Source organism: Bufo bufo, chromosome 10, assembly GCF_905171765.1.
Source record: "Bufo bufo chromosome 10, aBufBuf1.1, whole genome shotgun sequence".
In the NCBI taxonomy this organism is placed as follows: Eukaryota; Metazoa; Chordata; class Amphibia; order Anura; family Bufonidae; genus Bufo; species Bufo bufo.
Genome location: NC_053398.1, coordinates 84712248 through 84737516, shown reverse-complemented (window position 1 = coordinate 84737516; position 25269 = coordinate 84712248). Strand labels below are relative to the sequence as shown.

Sequence of the window (25269 nt, the reverse complement as noted above, 5' to 3'; positions counted from 1 at the left end):
ACACTGTGACCTCTGAATAGAACTATACCTCACACTGTGAACTCTGAGCAGAACTATACCTCACACTGTGACCTCTGAATAGAACTATACCTCACACTGTGACCCCTGAGCAGAACTATACCCAACACTGTGACCTCTGAATAGAACTATACCTCACACTGTGACCTCTGAATAGAACTATACCTCACAATGTGACCCCTGAACGAACTATACCTCACACTGTGACCTCTGAATAGAACTATACCTCACACTGTGACCTCTGAACGAACTATACCTCACACTGTGACCTTTGAATAGAACTATACCTCACACTGTGACCCCTGAATGAACTATACCTCACACTGTGACCCCTGAATGAACTATACCTCACACTGTGACCCCTGAATGAACTATAGCTCACACTGTGACCCCTGAGCAGAACTATACCCCACACTGTGACCTCTGAATAGAACTATGCCTCACACTGTGACCTCTGAGCAGAACTATATCTCACACTGTGACCTCTGAATAGAACTATACCCCACACTGTGTCCCCTGAGCAGAACTATACCTCACACTGTGACCTCTGAGCAGAACTATACCCCACACTGTGACCTCTGAATAGAACTATACAGAACACTGTGACCTCTGAATAGAACTATGCCTCACACTGTGACCTCTGTGCAGAACTATACCTCACACTGTGACCCCTGAGCAGAACTATACCCCACACTGTGACCTCTGAATAGAACTATACCCCACACTGTGACCCCTGAGCAGAACTATACCTCACACTGTGACCCCTGAGAAGAACTATACCTCACACTGTGACCTCTGAATAGAACTATACCTCACACTGTGACCTCTGAACGAACTATACCCCACACTGTGACCTCTGAATAGAACTATACCCCACACTGTGACCTCTGAGCAGAACTATACCTCACACTGTGACCCCTGAGCAGAACTATACCTCTCACTGTGACCCCTGAGTAGAACTATACCCCACACTGTGACCTCTGAATAGAACTATCCCTCACACTGTGACCTCTGAATAGAACTATACCTCACACTGTGACCTCTGAATAGAACTATACCCCACACTGTGACCTCTGAGCAGAACGATACCCCACACTGTGACCTCTGAATAGAACTATACCTCACACTGTGACCTCTGAATAGAACTATACCTCACACTGTGACCCCTGAGCAGAACTATACCCAACACTGTGACCTCTGAATAGAACTATACCTCACACTGTGACCTCTGAATATAACTATACCCCACACTGTGACCTCTGAATAGAACTATACCTCACAATGTGACCCCTGAACGAACTATACCTCACACTGTGACCTCTGAATAGAACTATACCTCACACTGTGACCTCTGAACGAACTATACCTCACACTGTGACCTTTGAATAGAACTATACCTCACACTGTGACCCCTGAATGAACTATACCTCACACTGTGACCCCTGAATGAACTATACCTCACACTGTGACCCCTGAATGAACTATAGCTCACACTGTGACCCCTGAGCAGAACTATACCCCACACTATGACCTCTGAATAGAACTATGCCTCACACTGTGACCTCTGAGCAGAACTATACCTCACACTGTGACCTCTGAATAGAACTATACCCCACACTGTGTCCCCTGAGCAGAACTATACCTCACACTGTGACCTCTGAGCAGAACTATACCCCACACTGTGACCTCTGAATAGAACTATACAGAACACTGTGACCTCTGAATAGAACTATGCCTCACACTGTGACCTCTGAGCAGAACTTTACCTCACACTGTGACCCCTGAGCAGAACTATACCCCACACTGTGACCTCTGAATAGAACTATACCCCACACTGTGACCCCTGAGCAGAACTATACCTTACACTGTGACCCCTGAGAAGAACTATTCCTCACACTGTGACCTCTGAATAGAACTATACCTCACACTGTGACCTCTGAACGAACTATACCCCACACTGTGACCTCTGAATAGAACTATACCCCACACTGTGACCTCTGAGCAGAACTATTCCTCACACTGTGACCCCTGAGCAGAACTATACCTCTCACTGTGACCCCTGAATAGAACTATATCCCACACTGTGACCTCTGAATAGAACTATCCCTCACACTGTGACCTCTGAATAGAACTATACCTCACACTGTGACCTCTGAATAGAACTATACCCCACACTGTGACCTCTGAGCAGAACTATACCCCACACTGTGACCTCTGAATAGAACTATACCTCACACTGTGACCCCTGAGCAGAACTATACCTCACACTGTGACCTCTGAATAGAACTATACCCCACACTGTGACCTCTGAATAGAACTATACCTCACACTGTGACCTCTGAATAGAACTATACCTCACACTGTGACCTCTGAATAGAACTATACCTCACAATGTGACCCCTGAACGAACTATACCTCACACTGTGACCTCTGAATAGAACTATACCTCACACTGTGACCTCTGAATAGAACTATACCCCACACTGTTACCTCTGAATAGAACTATACCTCACACTGTGACCTCTGAATAGAACTATACCTCACACTGTGACCCCTGACACCGGATGTTTTTATCGGGGACCAGAAAGGGAGCCGGGTAAGTATATTAACGGTGAGGGGGGATGTTTCTAAAATCGGATAACCCCTTTAAAGAGATTCTGTCACCAGGATTTCACTTAGTGAGCTGTTAACATGACCACATCAGACTCCATGATTTATATTACAATATACTAGTATCACTGCCCTTTGTCTTGTAATTTGCAACCATATGCCTGGTGCGCCGTAATCTCGTGTATGTGCGGTGGAAATACCAGTCAGCACCCACGCAGTGTCCTGGCATAGGCCTCACAGAACACATTACACATGCGCTGACTGGTCTTTCTACAGCGCATGTGCGAGATTACGGCGCACCAGGCATATGAGGTCGGCGATGAGCAGTGAATAAATTAGCAGTGGTGCGGTGCTGGGGTCAAGGAGAAGGGGTGCGGCTGGGCTCCAACGGACAGAGGGCAGCCCCTTGGGCTCCTTATTTAGGTAAGTTGCATATTAATAAAAGTGATTTTATAGACAAATTACAAGACACAGGGCAGTAATGCTAGTATATTGTAATATAAATCATGGAGACTGATGTGGTCATGTTAACAGCTCAGTAAGTGAAATCCTGGTAACAGAATCCCTTTAACCTCTTAGGGACCCATGACGTACCGGTACAGCATGGTTCCCGAGTCCTTAAGGACCCATGACGTACCGGTACGTCATGTATAGTTCCGATCACCGCCGCCCGGCGGGCGGTGATCGGAACCAGGTGCCTGCTCAAATCATTGAGCAGGCACCTTGGCTAAATGCGCGGGTGGGTCCCGTGACCCCCCCTGTCGGCGATCGCCGCAAACCGCAGGTCAATTCAGACCTGCGGTTTGCGGCTTTTACCTGGTGCAGCGGCGGTGGTGCCATCGGGTCCCCATGGGGCTGAAGGGGGGACCGATGGCATGGAAGGCAGCGCGATGCCTTCCTGAGGCATCGCGCTGCCTTCCGGTGAAGAGCCTGTGAGATCCAGACCCCTGGATCTCACAGGCCGGAAGCTGTATGAGTAATACACACAGTATTACTTATACAGCCACTGCATTCCAATACAGAAGTATTGGAATGCATTGTAAACGATTAGACCCCAAAAGTTTAAGTCCCAAAGTGGGACAAAAAATAAAGTGAAAAAAAAGTTGAAAAAAATAAGTTTTCCCTAAAAAAACAAAAGTTTCAAGTAAAAATAAACAAAAACGTCATTTTCCCCAAATAAAGTTAAAAAAAAATTGGTAGTAAATAGGGGGGGAAAAAGTATATATATTAGGTATCGCCGCGTCCGTATCGACCAGCTCCATAAAGATATCACATGACCTAACCCCTCAGATGAACACCGTAAAAAATAAAAACTGTGCTAAATAAAACATTTTTTTGTCACCTTACATCACAAAAAGTACAACAGCAAGCGATCAAAAAGGCGTTAGCCCACCAAAATAGTACCAATCTAACCGTCACCTCATCCCGCAAAAAATGAGTCCCTACCTGAGACAATCGCCCAAAAACTATGTATCGACCGGCTCCATAAAGATATCACATGACCTAACCCCTCAGATGAACATCGTAAAAAATAAAAACTGTGCTAAATAAGCCATTTTTTGTCACCTTACATCACAAAAAGTGTAATAGTAAGCGATCAACAAGTCATGTGCACCCCAAAATAGTGCCAATAAAACCGTCATCTCATCCCGCAAAAATTATACCCTACCCAAGGTAATCGCCCAAAAACTGAAAAAACTATGGCTCTCAGACTATGGAAACACTAAAACATTATTTTTTTTTGCTTCAAAAAAGAAATCATTGTGTAAAACTTACATAAATAAAAAAAAGTATACATATTAGGTATCGCCGCATCCGTGACAACCTGCTCTATAAAAATACCACATGATCTAACCTGTCAGATGAATGTTGTAAATAATAAAAAATATGCCTCACAAAAAGTGTAATATAGAGCAACCAAAAATCATATGTACCCTAAACTAGTACCAACAATACTGCTACCTTATCCCGTAGTTTCTAAAATGGGGCCACTTTTTTGGAGTTTCTACTCTAGGGGTGCATCAGGGGGGCTTCAAATGGGACATGGTGTCAAAAAAACCAGTCCAGCAAAATCTGCCTTCCAAAAACCGTATGGCATTCCTTTCCTTCTGCGCCCTGCAGTGTGCCCGTACAGCGGTTTACGACCACATATGGGGTGTTTCCCCTCACCCATGACGGCACCCAGTGCGACTCAGGACCTCCCATCAGGACAGGAAACCTGAGAAGATAAAAAGGACACACCTCCACCCAACACCAGTTCAGGTTTCCTGTCCTCCGGATGGGAGTTCCTGAGAAGCAGCAGTATTCTGCATGACATACCTCAAAGAAGAAGCCAGCGCTGGGGGGGGTCTGTGGCATTGCCGTGGGAAGACCTATCCCTGGGGAGCGGTAGTTCTGTGGCCGTGCCGGAAGCCGCTCCCCACAAGTCTGCCTGCGCCCGCACTCGCTGCCGGTCCTGCGGGGAGCCGCTGTGGCCGTGTTCAGGCGGCTCCCCACGCCGGCGTGCCCAGTTTGAAGATGGCGCCCGCGCGTCCAAGCGCTTATGCGCATGCGCGGGGCCGTCCTTCGGGCCGGCCGATGACGTCGGGGGGGGCGGGGCTTCTCTCCCGACGCGCAGGACCCGGAAGTGAGGGCCGAGGCGCGTCTTTTCAAATCTATAAATGCGGCAGCAGGGGCAGGCAGCCAGCGGAGGCACAGAGTGTTTGTGCTGAAGTAGGATCCAGCTTGCAGCATGTCGGAGCCTACAGATGGACGCGCTGAACCCCTGGACCCCTTGAGGCCTGCAAGTCCGGTACTGGTCCTAAGGACGGGGAAGGAAAAATTCACTTGGTGAGAACGTTCCTTTTTTTTTACTAATAAGGTGTTTCTATCTTAGATCCCAAAGCCTCCTAAAAAGTCGTCTTCCAAGTCAAAACACAAAGAGTGTGCAGATTGTAAAACGACTCTGTCCGCATCCTATCAGAAACCTCTGTGTACAGCGTGTATAGACAAGCTGGTAGCGGAACAGTCCCAGACCCTGACAAGATCTATGAAGTCCTTAATCAAGGCATCCTTCAAGGCATTCAGTAAAGGCCGTGCCAGATCCCCGGATAAAGCCACAGAATGTGATAGCATGGAAATGGACTCGTCCGATAGTGAAGCCAGAGAATCCGGGCAGTTAGATTCCAGTAATTCGGATTCCTCGGACGAGGAATATTCAGGGAAGTCCTTCTTTTCCCCTGAGGATACGCAGCCGTTACTAAAAGCGGTCCGAGCAACTATGCAGTTGGAAGACATTAAGCAGACCAGATCGGTTGCGGATCAGGCCTTCCAGGCATTAGGCCCTAAAAAGCATAGGGTTTTTTCTATGCATGAAAGCATGCAGGCGATTATTAAAAAAGAGTGGAAGAATCCTGACAGAAAGTTCTTCATACCTTCCTCTGTAAAAAGAAAATACCCTTATGAAGAAAAAGTGTCCTCAAGCTGGGATAGGGCCCCTACGGTGGATGCACCAGTCGCCAAGATTGCAAAAAAGTCTGCCCTCCCATTTGATGATTTAGGTTGTCTTTCCGACCCGTTAGATAAAAAAGCGGATATATATCTTAAACGGGCGTGGGAGACGTTGGCCGCCTGTCTCAGACCGGCAGTCGCAGCCACTTGGGTTTCCCGGTCTCTGAGACTATGGATTGACCAGCTAGAGTCACATCTTAAAGAAAAAAGGCCTAGAGAAGAGCTCCTAGCTTCCCTCCCCACCTTCTCAAAAGCAGCAGATTTTTTAACGGATGCCTCCACTGATGTGATGCGCTTTTCCGCCAGAGCCTCTGCTATGACAAATGCGGCTAGAAGAGCTATTTGGCTTAGATCCTGGAAGGGTGACCAGGGATCTAAGGCCAGACACTGTGCCCTTCCGTGTGAGGGAGACAGATTATTTGGGTCATCTTTAGATGACATCCTGGAGAAGGCCTCTGACAAAAAAAGGGGGTTTCCTGTCCCTCAGAAGCCCCCCTTTTTTCGTAGGCCCCAGCAGAGCTTTAGAAGGCAGAGGGGCAAGCCCTACGATAGGAAAGAGAGAGATCGGTTCCAGAGGAAGTCTAGCGGCTTCCTTTTCAAATCCCAAGATAATAAAAAAGATAAGCAGCAATGACGCCAGTCTCCAGGTTGGGGGGAGACTCTCTTCCTTTCTCCCAGCTTGGTCAAAGGTCACCCAAAACAAATGGGTTTTCGGAGGGATAGCAGAGGGAGTCAGATTGGAGTTTCTCTCCTACCCCCAAAATTTCTTCACCCGCACTCCAACTCCGAAAGATCCCTTAAAATCCACAGTTTTAGAGGCAGAGGTTCAGTTGTTATTGGACAAAGGAGTCGTTTGTCAAGTTCCCAAAGAAGAGGAGGGCAGGGGGTATTACTCCCCACTCTTTCTAGTAAAGAAACCCAATGGGTCCTTTCGAATGATTCTAAATCTAAAACGACTAAACAAGTTCCTGAAATACAAAAGATTCCGGATGGAGACGATAAAGACAACTATAGACCTGCTATACAAAGATTGCTGGATGGCAAGTATAGACTTAGAGGATGCTTATTACCACATCCCTATTCATCCCTCCTTCCAAAAGTATTTGAGAACAGCAGTCCAAGTGAAGGGCCAGCTTCTGCACCTGCAATACAGGGCCCTCCCGTTTGGGGTCTCACAAGCCCCGAGAATTTTTACAAAGGTTGTGGCGGAGATGGTTGCATTCCTCCGATTGTCCAGGATAGTGTTAGTACCCTATCTGGACGATTTTTTGTTCATAGTCCAGACGAAAGTACAGTTACAGACGGATCTTGTCCTGGTGTGTTCTCTATTGAAAGATCTGGGATGGAAGGTCAATCGAGAAAAGTCTTGCCTAACCCCCTCTCAAAATTGCATATTTTTAGGGATGCAGCTAGATTCCACGGCTCAGAAAACATTCCTTCCTCAGAAGAAGATAGTTTCAACAAAGGAACATGTTTGGATCCTTTTCCGCTCCTTCCGATGTTCCATCAGGAAGGCGATGGCAGTATTGGGGCACCTGACGGCTACGATTCCCGCAGTGCCGTTTGCTCAGATTCACACAAGATCGTTACAGTGGGATATCTTAAAGAAATGGAATGGTCTTCCACAGACGCTAGAGGAAAAGTTTCATCTCTCCTCCAGAGCAAGGTATTCCCTCCTATGGTGGACATCCGAAAAGAATCTTTCGACAGGGATGCCCTGGTCCTTCATAGAACCCATACGGATAACAACAGACGCCAGTCCGTGGGGTTGGGGGGCTCATTCAGATGGGAAATATTGGCAGGGAAGATGGGATTTAAGAACCCGAGCCTGCACATCAAATTACAAGGAACTCAAGGCAGTAGAAAGAGTTCTAAGGGTGGCAGTTCCAGATGTCTTAAACAAAAAACCTGGTCTTTTACTCGGACAATTCAACGACAGTGGCCTATATAAATCACCAGGGCGGAACAAAGATACCATCCCTAATCTTCCTCTGCCAGGAAATTTTCAAAATAGCAGAAGACAGGAACCTGCTCCTATCTGCAATACATCTAAAGGGAAAAGAGAACACGGTGGCCGACTTTTTAAGCCGAGTAGAACTCAGCCAGGCAGAGTGGAGTCTGAACGGAGAAGTCTTTCCCAGATTGTCTTAAGGTTTGGGACCCCAACTATAGACCTCTTTGCTACCCGGAAGAACAGGAAGACAGAGAGGTTTTTCTCCTTAAATCACACAGAGAACCCCACGGCCGTGGACAGTCTGGCCCAGGACTGGAGCCGAGAACGCGGCTATGCCTTCCCACCTATTTCCCTAATTCCACAGGTACTGAAGAAAGTACGGAGGGAGGGAGCCTCTATAATCCTGGTAGCCCCGAAATGGCCCAAAAGGATCTGGTACTCCACCCTGTTAAATCTAGCCAGAAGCCCCCCCTGGATGATCCCTCCAAGGGAGGACCTCCTTTTCCAGGGGCCTGTATGCCATCCCAATCCGGAGATTCTTCAATTGGCAGTGTGGAGTTTGACAGGGGCATCTGGTTGAGGAGAGGGCTTTCTAACAAGGTTGTTTCCACCTTTTTAGGCAGTAGGAAAGCTACAACAGCCAGGAAATATAATAGAGTTTGGAATATCTTTGCTTCCTTTCTAGGGTCTAGCCCTGATCCATTTAAACCTCCAGAAATACCTAAAGTTTTAGACTTCTTGCAGGCAGGTTTAGACAAGGGACTCAAAGCCTCCACCCTAAAAGTACAGGTATCGGCCTTGAGCTATTTTTTCGACTATCAGTTAGCAATACATCCTTGGGTCAAACGTTTTCTTTCTGCCGCGGCCAGAATCCATCCTTCTGTAAGGCCTCTTTCCCCCCCATGGGATCTAAACAGGGTCTTGACAGCCCTAACCGATAAGCCATTTGAGCCCTTGTTAGAGATCCCAATTGACATCCTGTCCATTAAAATGGCTTTTCTACTGGCAATCACCTCTGCTAGGAGGGTCTCGGAGATCCAGGCCTTCTCTGCACATCCACCGTATACTGTCATCCAGGACAATCAAGTAGTAATTAGGCCCCTGCCTTCCTTCCTTCCCAAAGTTGTCTCGGATTTTCACAGGAGCCAGGACATTGTGTTGCCTTCCTTTTTTCCTAACCCCTCCAATAGCAGGGAAAAAAGTTTTCATTGCTTGGACGTTAAAAGATGCTTGTTAGTTTACCTTTATGTTACGTCTTCATGGAGGAAAGACGAGAACCTTCTTGTCCAGTTTTTAGGTGGGAATAGGGGTAAAAAAGCATCCTGCGGGGTTATTGCCAGATGGGTGAAGAAGGCCATAACAAAGGCTTACATCTCCTTGGGTCTTTCCCCTCCTTCTGGGTTCGGGGCCCATTCTACTCGGGCAGTGTCTACTTCATGGGCTGAAAGAGCTGACGTGTCCTTAGCTCAGATTTGTAGGACAGCTACATGGAGTTCCCCACATACCTTTCTCAAACATTATAGGTTACAGCTCCATTCTGACGCCTCATTTGGGGAGAAGGTCCTTCAGGCTGTGGCCCCCCCCTAGACTCTACTTATAGTCTATCTCGCACTGGGTGCCGTCATGGGTGAGGGGAAAACTACATTGCTTACCGGTAATCGTTTTTCTCGATACCCATGACGGCACCCGATAGTTCCCTCCCCATATACAGATACATATACAGATACATTTATATAAATATATATAGGGTATCAGTCAGGTCTATATGAAGTAATATAGATAAAAAAAAAAAAAAAAAGAAGAGGGTCTTTAATCCCTTATCACTTCTCTCCGGAGAACAATTTATTTCTTCCACTGGTGTTGGGTGGAGGTGTGTCCTTTTTATCTTCTCAGGTTTCCTGTCCTGATGGGAGGTCCTGAGTCGCACTGGGTGCCGTCATGGGTATCGAGAAAAACGATTACGGGTAAGCAATGTAGTTTTCTGTGAAATACAGAATCAGGGTAATAAATATTGAGTTTTGTTTGGCTGTTAACCCTTGCTTTGTTACTGGGGAAAATGGATTAAAATGGAAAATCTGCCAAAAAAGTGAAATTTTGAAATTGTATCTCTATTTTCCATTAATTCTTGTGGAACACCTAAAGGGTTAACGACGTTTGTAAAATCAGTTTTGAATACCTTGAGGGGTGTAGTTTCTTAGATGGGGTCACTTTTATGGAGTTTCTACTCTAGGGGTGCATCAGGGGGGCTTCAAATGGGACATGGTGTAAAAAAAAACAGTCCAGCAAAATCTGCCTTCCAAAAACCATATGGCATTCTTTTCCTTCTGAGCCCTGCCGTGTGCCCGTACAGTGGTTTACGATCACATATGGGGTGTTTCTGTAAACTACAGAATCAGAGCCATAAATATTGAGTTTGGTTTGGCTGTTAACCCTTGCTTTGTAACTGGAAAAAAATTATTAAAATGGAAAATCTGCCAAAAAAGTGAAATTCTGAAATTGTATCTCTATTTTCCATTAATTCTTGTGGAACACATAAAGGGTTAACGACGTTTGTAAAATCAGTTTTGAATACCTTGAGGGGTGTAGTTTATAGAATGGGGTCATTTTTGGGTGGTTTCTATTATGTAAGCCTCACAAAGTGACTTCAGACCTGAACTGGTCCCTAAAAAGTGGGTTTTTGAAAATTTCTGAAAAATTTCAAGATTTGCTTCTAAACTTCTAAGCCTTGTAACATCCCCAAAAAATAAAATGTCATTCCCAAAATGATCCAAACATGAAGTAGAATATGGGGAATGTAAAGTAATTATTTTTGGAGGTATTACTATGTATTATAGAAGTAGAGAAATTGAAACTTGGAAATTTGCAATTTCTTACAAATTTTTGGTAAATTTGGTATTTTTTTATAAATAAAAATGAATTTTTTTAACTTCATTTTACCAGTGTCATGAAGTACAATATGTGACGAAAAAAACATCTCAGAATGGCCTGGATAAGTCAAAGCGTTTTAAAGTTATCACCACTTAAAGTGACACTGGTCAGATTTGCAAAAAATGGCCAAGTCCTTAAAGGGAACCTGTCACCGGGATTTTGGGTATAGAGCTGAGGACATGGGTTGCTAGATGGCCGCTAGCACATCCGCGATACCCAGTCCCCATAGCTCTGTGTGCTTTTATTTGGTATAAAAACTGATTTGATACATATGCAAATTAACCTGAGATGAGTCAGAGCTTGAAAATATGACTCTTCTCTGGTCACACAAGTAAGATATGACTCTTTTATGTTAATTTGCATATGTACCAAATAGTTTTTTTTACACAATAAAAGCACACAGAGCTATGGGGACTGGGTATTGCGGATGTGCTAGCGGCCATCTAGCAGCCCATGTCCTGAGCTCTATACCCAAAATCTAGGTGACAGGTTCCCTTTAAGGTGAAATAGGGCCGAGTCCTTAAGGGGTTAAATATGACCCCCTTACTGTATCCTTGATTTTATGTGTCCCTCTTACTTTACCCTTCTGATTTAATATGGCTACCACAATGCCTCTTCTAAATAAATGACCCATTACTGTATTCCCTTATCGAATATGGCCTCCTACACTTTCTCCAGCATAGACACAGCGGATATAATTAAATCCAGCACTGGGCAGCCTGTAACGGAGGGCTGACTTGTCTGGGAAGGGGGTCCGATCCCACTGTATGTGAGCCCCCCTCTGTCAGAGGCATTTGTGTTGCGGTCTTCAGATGTCTCTGATGCTCTGTAAACAGCCCGATCACATGGTGCTTCCCTCCTACTTCAGTGTAATAGTGTTTGCAGATTCTAGCCAGCAGAGGGCGCACTGGTGCGTTCTCTGTTATCTGCAATGCCCGCAGGTTTCAGTTTCTGTCTCAGGCTTCGGGTCACGTGTCAATAACGCTCTTCACCGTCGTGTTTATTGCTGGGCGGCTGTCTCCGGGAGCTGACGAGCTATCAGGTACAGGGTTATGTTCAGATGTCGCTGCTGTCTTCATGGTTGACGTTTTGTGTGTATTAGCAGTCACGTGTACTGCACCTTGTGTAATATACTCGCACGTGGAGGGTCTCTGCTCTACTGCCTGGCTGCTAGGACTACCTCACTGGCAGCGGCCTGGATGTACCACAGTATTTCCCTGCTTGTACCTGACCTCTGGGATATTGCTGCAGCTCTCTGTAGTGCCTCAGTAACATACCTCATAGTACCTCCACAGTGTACTGCACCTGGAGTACACCTCATAGTACCTCCACAGTGTACTGCGCCTGGAGTACACCTCATAGTACCTCCACAGTGTACTGCGCCTGGAGTACACCTCATAGTACCTCCACAGTGTACTGCGCCTGGAGTACACTTCATAGTACCTCCACAGTGTACTGCGCCTGGAGTACACCTCATAGTACCTCCACAGTGACTGCGCCTGGAGTACACCTCATAGTACCTCCACAGTGTACTGCGCCTGGAGTACACCTCATAGTACCTCCACAGTGTACTGCGCCTGGAGTACACCTCATAGTACCTCCACAGTGTACTGCGCCTGGAGTACACCTCATAGTACCTCCACAGTGTATTGCGCCTGGAGTACACCTCATAGTACCTCCACAGTGTACTGCGCCTGGAGTACACCTCATAGTACCTCCACAGTGTACTGCGCCTGGAGTACACCTCATAGTACCTCCACAGTGTACTGCGCCTGGAGTACACCTCATAGCACCTCCACAGTGTACTGCGCCTGGAGTACACCTCATAGTACCTCCACAGTGTACTGCGCCTGGAGTACACCTCATAGTACCTCCACAGTGTACTGCGCCTGGAGTACACCTCATAGTACCTCCACAGTGTACTGCGCCTGGAGTACACCTCATAGTACCTCCACAGTGTACTGCGCCTGGAGTACACCTCATAGTACCTCCACAGTGTACTGCGCCTGGAGTACACCTCATAGTACCTCCACAGTGTACTGCGCCTGGAGTACACCTCATAGTACCTCCACAGTGTACTGCGCCTGGAGTACACCTCATAGTACCTCCACAGTGTACTGCGCCTGGAGTACACTTCATAGTACCTCCACAGTGTACTGCGCCTGGAGTACACCTCATAGTACCTCCACAGTGACTGCGCCTGGAGTACACCTCATAGTACCTCCACAGTGTACTGCGCCTGGAGTACACCTCATAGTACCTCCACAGTGTACTGCGCCTGGAGTACACCTCATAGTACCTCCACAGTGTACTGCGCCTGGAGTACACCTCATAGTACCTCCACAGTGTATTGCGCCTGGAGTACACCTCATAGTACCTCCACAGTGTACTGCGCCTGGAGTACACCTCATAGTACCTCCACAGTGTACTGCGCCTGGAGTACACCTCATAGTACCTCCACAGTGTACTGCGCCTGGAGTACACCTCATAGTACCTCCACAGTGTACTGCGCCTGGAGTACACCTCATAGTACCTCCACAGTGTACTGCGCCTGGAGTACACCTCATAGTACCTCCACAGTGTACTGCGCCTGGAGTACACCTCATAGTACCTCCACAGTGTACTGCGCCTGGAGTACACCTCATAGTACCTCCACAGTGTACTGCGCCTGGAGTACACCTCATAGTACCTCCACAGTGTACTGCGCCTGGAGTACACCTCATAGTACCTCCACAGTGTACTGCGCCTGGAGTACACCTCATAGTACCTCCACAGTGTACTGCGCCTGGAGTACACCTCATAGTACCTCCACAGTGTACTGCGCCTGGAGTACACCTCATAGTACCTCCACAGTGTACTGCGCCTGGAGTACACCTCATAGTACCTCCACAGTGTACTGCGCCTGGAGTACACCTCATAGTACCTCCACAGTGTACTGCGCCTGGAGTACACCTCATAGTACCTCCACAGTGTACTGCGCCTGGAGTACACCTCATAGTACCTCCACAGTGTACTGCGCCTGGAGTACACCTCATAGTACCTCCACAGTGTACTGCGCCTGGAGTACACCTCATAGTACCTCCACAGTGTACTGCGCCTGGAGTACACCTCATAGTACCTCCACAGTGTACTGCGCCTGGAGTACACCTCATAGTACCTCCACAGTGTACTGCGCCTGGAGTACACCTCATAGTACCTCCACAGTGTACTGCGCCTGGAGTACACCTCATAGTACCTCCACAGTGTACTGCGCCTGGAGTACACCTCATAGTACCTCCACAGTGTACTGCGCCTGGAGTACACCTCATAGTACCTCCACAGTGTACTGCGCCTGGAGTACACCTCATAGTACCTCCACAGTGTACTGCGCCTGGAGTACACCTCATAGTACCTCCACAGTGTACTGCGCCTGGAGTACACCTCATAGTACCTCCACAGTGTACTGCGCCTGGAGTACACCTCATAGTACCTCCACAGTGTACTGCGCCTGGAGTACACCTCATAGTACCTCCACAGTGTACTGCGCCTGGAGTACACCTCATAGTACCTCCACAGTGTACTGCGCCTGGAGTACACCTCATAGTACCTCCACAGTGTACTGCGCCTGGAGTACACCTCATAGTACCTCCACAGTGTACTGCGCCTGGAGTACACCTCATAGTACCTCCACAGTGTACTGCGCCTGGAGTACACCTCATAGTACCTCCACAGTGTACTGCGCCTGGAGTACACCTCATAGTACCTCCACAGTGTACTGCGCCTGGAGTACACCTCATAGTACCTCCACAGTGTACTGCGCCTGGAGTACACCTCATAGTACCTCCACAGTGTACTGCGCCTGGAGTACACCTCATAGTACCTCCACAGTGTACTGCGCCTGGAGTACACCTCATAGTACCTCCACAGTGTACTGCGCCTGGAGTACACCTCATAGTACCTCCACAGTGTACTGCGCCTGGAGTACACCTCATAGTACCTCCACAGTGTACTGCGCCTGGAGTACACCTCATAGTACCTCCACAGTGTACTGCGCCTGGAGTACACCTCATAGTACCTCCACAGTGTACTGGAGTATACCTCATAGTACCTCCACAGTGTACTGCGCCTGGAGTATACCTCATAGTACCTCCACAGTGTACTGTGCCTGGAGTATACCTCATAGTACCTCCACAGTGTACTGCGCCTGGAGTATACCTCATAGTACCTCCACAGTGTACTGCAGCTGGAGTATACCTCATAGTACCTCCACAGTGTACTGCAGCTGGAGTATACCTCATAGTACCTCCACAGTGTACTGCAGCTGGAGTATACCTCATAGTACCTCCACAGTATACTGGAGTATACCTCATAGTACCTCCACAGTGTACTGGAGTATACCTCATAGTACCTCCACAGTGTACTGGAGTATACCTCATAGTACCTCCACAGTGTACTGGAGTACACCTCATAGTACCTCCACAGTGTACTGGAGTATACCTCATAGTACCTCCACAGTGTACTGCGCCTGGAGTATACCTCATAGTACCTCCACAGTGTACTGGAGTATACCTCATAGTACCTCCCAGTGGCGTACCGTCAATATAGGCAGACCACGCACTGGCTATGGGGCCCGGCCAGGCTGCATGGCTCCGCCCCCTTTCCGACCTGAATTCACGCTGCATCAATAGAAATACTGTGTTTCCCCGAAAATAAGACATCCCCTGAAAATAAGACCTACCTCTAGTTTTGCCTATCGCTGTAATATAAGGCATCCCCCCGAAATTAAGGCCTCCCCGATAATAAAGCATCCCCCCGAAAATAAGGCCTCCCCGATTATAAAGCATCGGCCGGACATAATGACTCCCCGATTATAAAGCATCGGCCGGACATAATGACTCCCCGATTATAAAGCATCGGCCGGACATAATGACTCCCCGATTATAAAGCATCGGCCGGACATAATGCCTTCCCGATTATAAAGCATCGGCCGGACATAATGCCTTCCCGATTATAAAGCATCGGCCGGACATAATGCCTTCCCGATTATAAAGCATCGGCCGGACATAATGCCTTCCCGATTATAAAGCATCGGCCGGACATAATGCCTTCCCGATTATAAAGCATCGGCCGGACATAATGCCTTCCCGATTATAAAGCATCGGCCGGACATAATACCTTCCCGATTATAAAGCATCGGCCGGACATAATACCTTCCCGATTATAAAGCATCGGCCGGACATAATGCCTTCCCGATTATAAAGCATCGGCCGGACATAATGCCTTCCCGATTATAAAGCATCGGCCGGACATAATGCCTCCCCGATTATAAAGCATCGGCCGGACATAATGCCTTCCCGATTATAAAGCATCGGCCGGACATAATGCCTTCCCGATTATAAAGCATCGGCCGGACATAATGCCTTCCCGATTATAAAGCATCGGCCGGACATAATACCTTCCCGATTATAAAGCATCGGCCGGACATAATGCCTTCCCGATTATAAAGCATCGGCCGGACATAATGCCTTCCCGATTATAAAGCATCGGCCGGACATAATGCCTTCCCGATTATAAAGCATCGGCCGGACATAATGCCTTCCCGATTATAAAGCATCGGCCGGACATAATGCCTTCCCGATTATAAAGCAAGCCACCCCAGAATGTAAGGAGCTCACTGATTGACCGCAGCCGCCACCAGGACAAGCTGCCGCCTTCTTCCGCCCGCTGCACGCTCTGCCCTGATGGAGTCTCACAACTTGGCTGGCACGGACACACAGGGGACGGGGTGACAGGTAGGGGGGGGGGGATATCTGATGGAAGGTGGGGGATGTCTGGTGAAGATGGGGGGGGGGGGAGACTCAAAACGGTAATTAAAATGACAGGGTGATCAGAGGGGGGAATCAAAATGACACAGGGTATCAGGTGGGGAGGAGGATCATTTAAAATGACACAGGGTGTTCAGAGGGGGGAATCAAAATGACACAGGAGGATCAGAAGGGGGTACTAAAATGCTATAGTAATCCCCCCCTCTGATTCTCCTGTACCATTTTGATTCCCCCTTTTGATCCCCCTGTGCCATTTTAAGTGATCCCCCTCCCCACCCTGATTTCCTTTTTTTTTTTTCAACAATAAATGTGTACCGTATTTTTCTTCATGGAAAAATAAGACATCCCCTGAAAATAAGACCTAGCGCATCTTTTGGAGCAAAAATTAATATAAGACACTGTCTTATTTTCGGGGAAACAGGGTAATAAATACCGGCAATGGCTGATTATAATAGGCTGTTTGGGTCGGCAGCCCCTGGCACAGTGTCAGTGAGGGGCCCATTGCCACCCCAGTGCCATTACATATTTACATTTTCATTTGGCACTATGTGCAGCGCTGGGCTGGAAGGAAGGAGGGGGAGGAGAGTGAGCAGCCGCTTCCTCCAATCAGGTAGCAGCTCACTGCCTGATGTGCCCGCCCCTCTGTGATGTCTTTGGAGGAAGTTTTCTCCCACAGCTAGCAGACCTATATGATGGAGCAGAGCTGAGGAGAGCGGGGCAGGAGCAGAGGTGAGGAGAGCGGGGCAGGAGCAGAGGTGAGGAGAGCGGGGCAGGAGCCGAGCTGAGGAGAGCGGGGCAGGAGCCGAGCTGAGGAGAGCGGGGCAGGAGCCGAGCTGAGGAGAGCGGGGCAGGAGCCGAGCTGAGGAGAGCGGGGCAGGAGCCGAGCTGAGGGGAGCGGGGCAGGAGCCGAGCTGAGGAGAGCGGGGCAGGAGCAGAGGTGAGGAGGGCAGGAGCAGAGGTGAAGAGGAGAGCGGGGCAGGAGTAGAGGTGAGGAGGAGAGCGGGGCAGAGGTAAGGAGAGCGGGGCAGGAGCAGAGGTGAGGAGAGCGGGGCAGGAGCAGAGGTGAGGAGAGCGGGGCAGGAGCAGAGGTGAGGAGAGCGGGGCAGGAGCCGAGGTGAGGAGAGCGGGGCAGGAGCCGAGGTGAGGAGAGCGGGGCAGGAGCCGAGGTGAGGAGAGCGGGGCAGGAGCCGAGGTGAGGAGAGCGGGGCAGGAGCCGAGGTGAGGAGAGCGGGGCAGGAGCCGAGGTGAGGAGAGCGGGGCAGGAGCCGAGGTGAGGAGAGCGGGGCAGGAGCCGAGGTGAGGAGAGCGGGGCAGGAGCCGAGGTGAGGAGAGCGGGGCAGGAGCCGAGGTGAGGAGAGCGGGGCAGGAGCCGAGGTGAGGAGAGCGGGGCAGGAGCCGAGGTGAGGAGAGCGGGGCAGGAGCCGAGGTGAGGAGACAGGGGCTGTTTGCAGGGTGACTGAATTTACAGCTGTTAGGGTCAGACAGGAGCCTCAGCTCTGCTCACTGTAGTGCATATGTATTGTTTCCTATGGGACCTGAGGCATGTGCTGGATGCTCCAGATAGACGACCTCTGAGGTAAAAGGATGGGACATGACTAAAATTGCTCAGCTCTGCACCTGTTAATAACAAAGACAGAGATGTAATGCTGTGGACCTGCACAAGATCTGTCCCAAGGGTCACATTGACCAGTGTGGACATGCCTGCTGCAGCAATTAACCCTATAGGCTCTCTTCTGCTTTACACCTATCTAAAAATAAATAAAACTAGATATGACACCGCGCTCTCCCCAGCCTCTCCGACACACTTTCCAATAGATAACACAGGCTAAGGCCTCATGCACACGACCGTTGTGTGCATCCGTGGCCGTTGTTCCATTTTCCGTGATTTTCTGCGGACCCATTGAGTTTCAATGGGTCCGTTGAAAACGTGGAAAATGCACCGTTGTTCATCCGCGGCCGTGATCCGTGTTTCCTGTCCGTCAAAAAAATAGGACCTGTCCTATTTTTTTGACGGACAACGGTTCACGGACCCATTCAAGTCAATGGGTCCGTGAAAAAACACGGATGCACACAAGATTGGCATCCGTGATCCGTGGCCGTTGGCAACTTTCACACAGACGGATCGCAGATCCGTCTGCATAAAAGCTTTTTCAGATATGAGTTTTCACTTTGTGAAAACTCATATCCGACAGTATATTCTAACACAGAGGCGTTCCCATAGTTATGGGGACGCTTCAAGTTAGAATATACTGAGAACTGTGTACATGACTGCCCCCTGCTGCCTGGCAGCACCCGATCTTTTACAGGGGGCTGTGATCCGCACAATTAACCCCTCAGGTGCCGCACCTAAAGGGTTAATTGTGCGTATCATAGACCCCTGTAAGAGATCAGGTGCTGCCAGGCAGGAGGGGGCAGACCCCCTCCCTCCCCAATATTATATTCATTGGTGGCCAGTGCGGCCTCCCCCCCCCCCCCCCCACAGTTAAAATCACGTTTCGAATCCCCCATCATTGGTGGCCAGTGCGGCCTCACATCTCCCCTCCCCCCCCCCCCCTCAGTTAAAATCACGTTCCCCCATCATTGGTGGCAGTGGAGAGTTCCGATCGGAGTCCCAGTTTAATCGCTGGGGCTCCGATCGGTAACCATGGCAACCAGGACACTACTGCACTGGCCACCAATGAATATAATATTGAGGAGGGAGGGGGGTCTGCCCCCTCCTGCCTGGCAGCACCTGATCTCTTACAGGGGGCTATGATACGCACAATTAACCCTTTAGGTGCGGCACCTGAGAGGTTATTTGTGCAAATCACAGCCCCCTGTAAAAGATCGGGTGCTGCCAAGCAGCAGGGGGCAGTCATGTACACAGTTCGTAGGATATTCTAACTTGAAGCGTCCCCATCACTATGGGAACGCCTCTGTGTTAGAATATACTGTCGGATATGAGTTTCACGATGTAACTCAAATCCGATGGTATATTCTAACATAGAGGCGTTCCCATGGTGATGGGGACGCTTCAAGTTAAAATATACCATCGGATTGGAGAAAACTCAGATCCTATGGTATATTAACTCCTGACTTTACATTGAAAGTCAATGGGGGACGGATCCGTTTGCAATTGTACCATATTGTGTCAACGTCAAACGGATCTGTCCACATTGACTTGCATTGTAAGTCAGGACGGATCCGTTTGGCTCCGCACGGCCAGGCGAACACCAAAACGACTCTTTTTTCATGTCCGTGGATCCTCCAAAAATCAAGGAAGACCCACGGATGAAAAAACGGTCACGGACCAACGGAACCCCGTTTTGCGGACCGTGACAAAATACTGTCGTGTGTATGAGGCCTTATAGTGATTACCTGTTCCTTGGCGCTTCCTCTGTCTATTCCTTCTCCTTATGTGTGACTTGACATGATGCTTTATAGTGACGTCATTATACAGACTGCTGAAGTCTGTATAGTGACGTCACTATCTGCGCGAGGTACGAAGTATACACTCGTCATCACGCCACCGGCCGGGGCGTGAGCCGCAATCTAGTTGTCCTAGCCTGACATCCAGCATCACGTCTGTTCACACATAAGAAGAAGGAATAGACACAGAGGACGCGCCAAGGAACAGGTAATCACTATAAGCCTGTGTTATCTATTGGCAAGTGTGTCGGTGACACCTTCAGTGTGAGATAGTGGGCTGGCAGAGGCTGGGAAGAGCGCGGTGTCATATCTATTGATATTTACAGGTTGGCAGCGGTTCGTGCGGTGCCGCTGCGACACCAGCAGCCAAGTAGGTAAGCGGGAGTATAAGCGAGCATACAGTGGCATCCTTCATCATAGAGTTTGAAAGAAAAATGTATATGTTAACATATAAGTTTTTTCTACTGGACTCTGCAGGATAGAAAAGTGTTGGTTTCTTAACTTTTCTTTCCCCCCGCCCCCCAACATATACGTAAAAATGTATGGCAAAAACGTGATGTGAACACAGCCTAACCTTTTATTTAACCCCTAATGTATCCCGCACCCTCACTAATCAGATTTAATAATTGGACTTTTTATAGGGGGGGGGCAATTCTGATTTTTGCCATGGGGCCCCATGATTTCTATGTACTCCCCTGGATACAAGGATCTTCTATCTTCATTCAGCAGGACCTGCGCTGACGTCACCGCGCTCACCACGTGGTGATTACGTCATCAAAGGTCCTTTTGCAGGTCCTGAAAGAAGATGATGCCGGCTGCGCAAACAAGTGGATGAGGTGAGTTTATCTATTTTTTTAATTTTTTTTAACCCCTCATGCAACATTTTACTAAGCATTCTGCATTAAGAATGCTATTATTTTCCTTTATAACCATGTTATACGAGAAAATAATAAAATGAATAGAACACCTAACCCGAACTTCAGTGAAGAAGTCCGAGTTCGGGTCTGGGTACCACATTCAGTTTTTTCTCCCGCGCGTGCAAATGCATTGCACTCGCGCTAAAAAAACTGAACATCGGAACGCAATCGCAGTCAAAACTGACTGCAATTGTGTGCCTACTCGTGTGGTTTTCCCACAATGCACATGCGACACACCCGGAGCAAATCCGGGACGCCCATGTGAAAGAGGCCGTATTCTTTATTCCACGAATAAAATTGTAACATTTGTGGCGATGGCCGTTTCGCGCCGCAGTCGTTCCTCAGGCCTGATTTATCTACCTATTTATATACTTCATAGTACCTCCACAGTGTACTGCAGCTGGAGCATACTTCATAGTACCTCCACAGTGTAATACAGCTTGAGTATACCTCATAGTACCTCCACAGTGTACTACAGCTGGAGTATACCTCATAGTACCTCCACAGTGTACTGCAGCTGGAGCATACCTCATAGTACCTCCACAGTGTACTACAGCTGGAGCATACCTCATAGCACCTCCACAGTGTACTGCAGCTGGAGCATACCTCATAGCACCTCCACAGTGTACTGCAGCTGGAGCATACCTCATAGCACCTCCACAGTGTACTGCAGCTGGAGCATACCTCATAGCACCTCCACAGTGTACTGCAGCTGGAGCATACCTCATAGCACCTCCACAGTGTACTACAGCTGGAGCATACCTCATAGCACCTCCACAGTGTACTACAGCTGGAGCATACCTCATAGCACCTCCACAGTGTACTACAGCTGGAGCATACTTCATATTACCTCCACAGTGTACTACAGCTGGAGCATACCTCATAGCACCTCCACAGTGTACTACAGCTGGAGCATACCTCATAGCACCTCCACAGTGTACTACAGCTGGAGCATACCTCATAGCACCTCCACAGTGTACTGCAGCTGGAGCATACTTCATAGTATCTCCACAGTGTACTACAGCTGGATTAGGGATCGACCGATTATCGGTTTTACCAATAGTATCGGCTAATATTCAGGATTTTGAAAGTTATCGGTATCGGCATCTATTTTGCCGATATTCCAATAAGAAATCGGGAAAACAGATTGCGCTGCTGTCAGCGCGATCCGTGTTCCCTCAGCAGCACAGGGGAGAAGGAAGCAGTCTCCCTCCCCCTGTGCCGCTGCTGCCACCAATGAGAGGAGAGAGGACAAGAGGAAGGGCGGGGCTGTGGCCACTGCGCCGCCAATGAAGATAACTCTCATTAATTTATATACAGGAGGCGGGTGCTGGCTGCAGAATCACATAGCCGGCTCCCGACCTCTATGACAAGTAGCTGCGATCTGCGGTAGTTAACCCCTCAGGTGCCGAACTCCTGTATATGAATTAATTAGAGAGTTAAACTCATTGGTGGCGCAGTGCGCCCTCCTTCCCCCCCCAACCCCAGTATTAGACATTGGTGGCGCAGTGCGCCCCCCCCCCACCCAAGCCCCCCAGTATTAATCATTGGTGGCAGTGGCCACAGGGTACCATCTCCCCTCCTCCTCAGTGGCAGTTCCCATCGGAGCCCCAGCAGTGTCAGCCTGGGGCTCCGATCGGTTACCATGGCAGCCAGGACGCTATTGAAGTCCTGTCTGCCATAGTCAGCTTCCTGCTGCTGTCTGCACAGGGCAGCAGGGACAGTTTGAGGTCCTATTCACCCTGATAGAGCTCTATCAGGGTGAATAGGACAAGGGTTCTAGTCCCTAAGGGGACTAAAAGTTAGTAAAAAAAAAAAAAAACACCAAAATATTAAGTAGACATGAAAAAGAAAGATTTACCAAAAAAAAAATACACGTTAACAATAAACATTCATTTTCAGCAGATTTGTGTAGGAATTTATTTTTTTCAAAAATGAAAATTCACAGAATATCGGTATAAATTATCGGCTATCGGCCTGATAGTTCACAGGTTATCGGTATCTGCTCTAAAAAAATCAATATCGGTCGATCCCTAAGCTGGAGCATACCTCATAGTACCTCCACAGTGTACTACAGCTGGAGTATACCTCATAGTACCTCCACAATGTACTACAGCTGGAGTATACCTCATAGTACCTCCACAGTGTACTAAAGCTAGAGTATACCTCATAGTACCTCCACAGTGTACTACAGCTGGAGCATATCTCATTGTACCCTCACAATGTACTGCAGATGGAGCATACATCATAGTTCTTCCACAGTGTACTTCAGCTGGAGCATACCTTATTGTACCGCCACAATTTCCTACAGCTGGTGTGTACCTCATAGTACCTCCACAGTTGGAGCATACCTCATAGTTAGGCATGAGCGAACTTCTGTTTTCAAGTTTGGCGTACATGGTTCGCGTTATCTAAGAATTCCATTATGGATTCCGCTACCACAGACCATAACTTCCATAACGGAATTCTTAGATATTCTGAACCTTGTACGCCGAACTTGAAAACAGAATTTTCTCAACACTACTCATAGTACCTCCGCAATGTGCTGGAGTTGGAGCATACCTCATAGCACTTCCACAGTGTACTACAGCTGGAGCATACCTCATAGTACCTCCACAGTGTACTACAGCTGAAGCATACCTCGTATTACCTCCACAATGTACTGGAGCATACCTCAGTACCTCCACAACGTACTGCAGCTGGAGCATACCTCATCTTGTCCCCTACTGTACTACATCTGGAGCATCGTGGACATCCTTGCAGTAGTATATTGTAGCATACAGTGAAAGTGGCTGCTATGGGCCCCAAAATCAGAAGGGGCCTACCCGGGAGGGGGGGTTAACAAAAGATTGTATTGTTCAAGCCCCCTCAACAGTATTATACAGTGACATGACAACATACAGTATGTATACGTGTAGGAATCGGATGGAGCTGCTGCCTGGCCTGGTCTGAGAGAGCGATCTTTTCCAGCTGCAGGAGTGAGGGTTACACAGGTGGAGGTTACAATGAAATTGCTGGGGGGAGTGGATCATTCAAAAATATACAGTGGGGCCAGTCATTTCTAGTTCCGCCACTGCCTCCTACCACACTAGCTCTGTAGCAGTCCACCACCTGTTATCATTCTTCACTAAGATTGGGTTTGCCAAAATGTACCTATAGTTTTGCCACCCCAGAAGTGAAACGGACCTTACCTATAGTTTATAGTGCCTTGAAATTCAAATGAATCTCATGCATCCAAGTCCTGGGTGGAATATTCTCTAAGGGGGTTTATAACGCCGGTCCTAATAAAGCCCCTGCTCTAGCGGTGGATTGCCGAAGGTTTGTAGAGACGCCGGCTAGCTTACATTTAGACCATTTTCTACGCCTAAACCAAACGTAGAAAATTATAAATGATGGGCCTGCCTGAACTCCCCCTTACCCGCTCACGCCACGCAGCTTTTTTAGACCTGGAGTGAGCGAGGAATATTATGTAACGACGCGGTGTGGGTGGTAAACTCCACACCGAACACAGGAGGGAAGGGAGAAGGTACTAGGCCTGGAAACTAGGGAAAGGGGAAAGGTCACCACCTAGTGAATCCCTAAACTGAGCCCTGACTACTATCAGTATGAACAGACCTTGATGGTAAGAATGTTCATATGCAAGAACCTAGAACCCTATCTGACCCTAAAGGGCCCTGGAAATAGTGTCAGGACAAAATATGACCTGGTCCTTCCCAGCTGAAGGAACAGGAGACTCCCTCAGGCCTAATACCAAAAGATAGGGGAATGCAACAAACAAGAAATGGGAAAAAGACACTTAACTCCGAAGTAAGCGGAAGAGCAGGAACTCAGTGGAGAACCAAACACCAGCACTTACACAACCAGAACGGAGCTATCAACCGCATAGCATGATGAGTGAGACCAAACTAAATAGAGGAGTTGGAATGACCACTTAAATTACACCTGAGACAAGAGGTGTGGTCATAACCAGCAACAACACAGAAACAAGTAAAACCAGAGAGGCTGTCAGATCACATCACATGCAGCCAGTCTCTTAGATCTTCTGACCCCTGTCACGGGAGAGACCGTGACAATACCCCTCTTCTACGGGTGGCCTCCGGACACCCAAGACCGGCTTTATCCGGATGAGCTCTGTGAAAGG

At 48.4% G+C, this 25269-nt stretch overlaps 1 protein-coding gene across 3 annotated transcripts in view; it reads left to right on the top strand.

Moving 5' to 3' along the window:
- Positions 1–11898: 11898 nt before the first annotated feature.
- The window catches only part of VRK3 (VRK serine/threonine kinase 3), a 244157-nt gene continuing 230786 nt past the window's right edge, over positions 11899–25269 (top strand). For all 3 annotated transcript variants that reach the window (XR_005774582.1, XM_040410144.1, XM_040410143.1), the window contains exon 1: positions 11899–12041. The gene's annotated coding sequence lies outside the window, so the exon portion shown is untranslated. The remainder of the gene's footprint in view (positions 12042–25269) is intronic.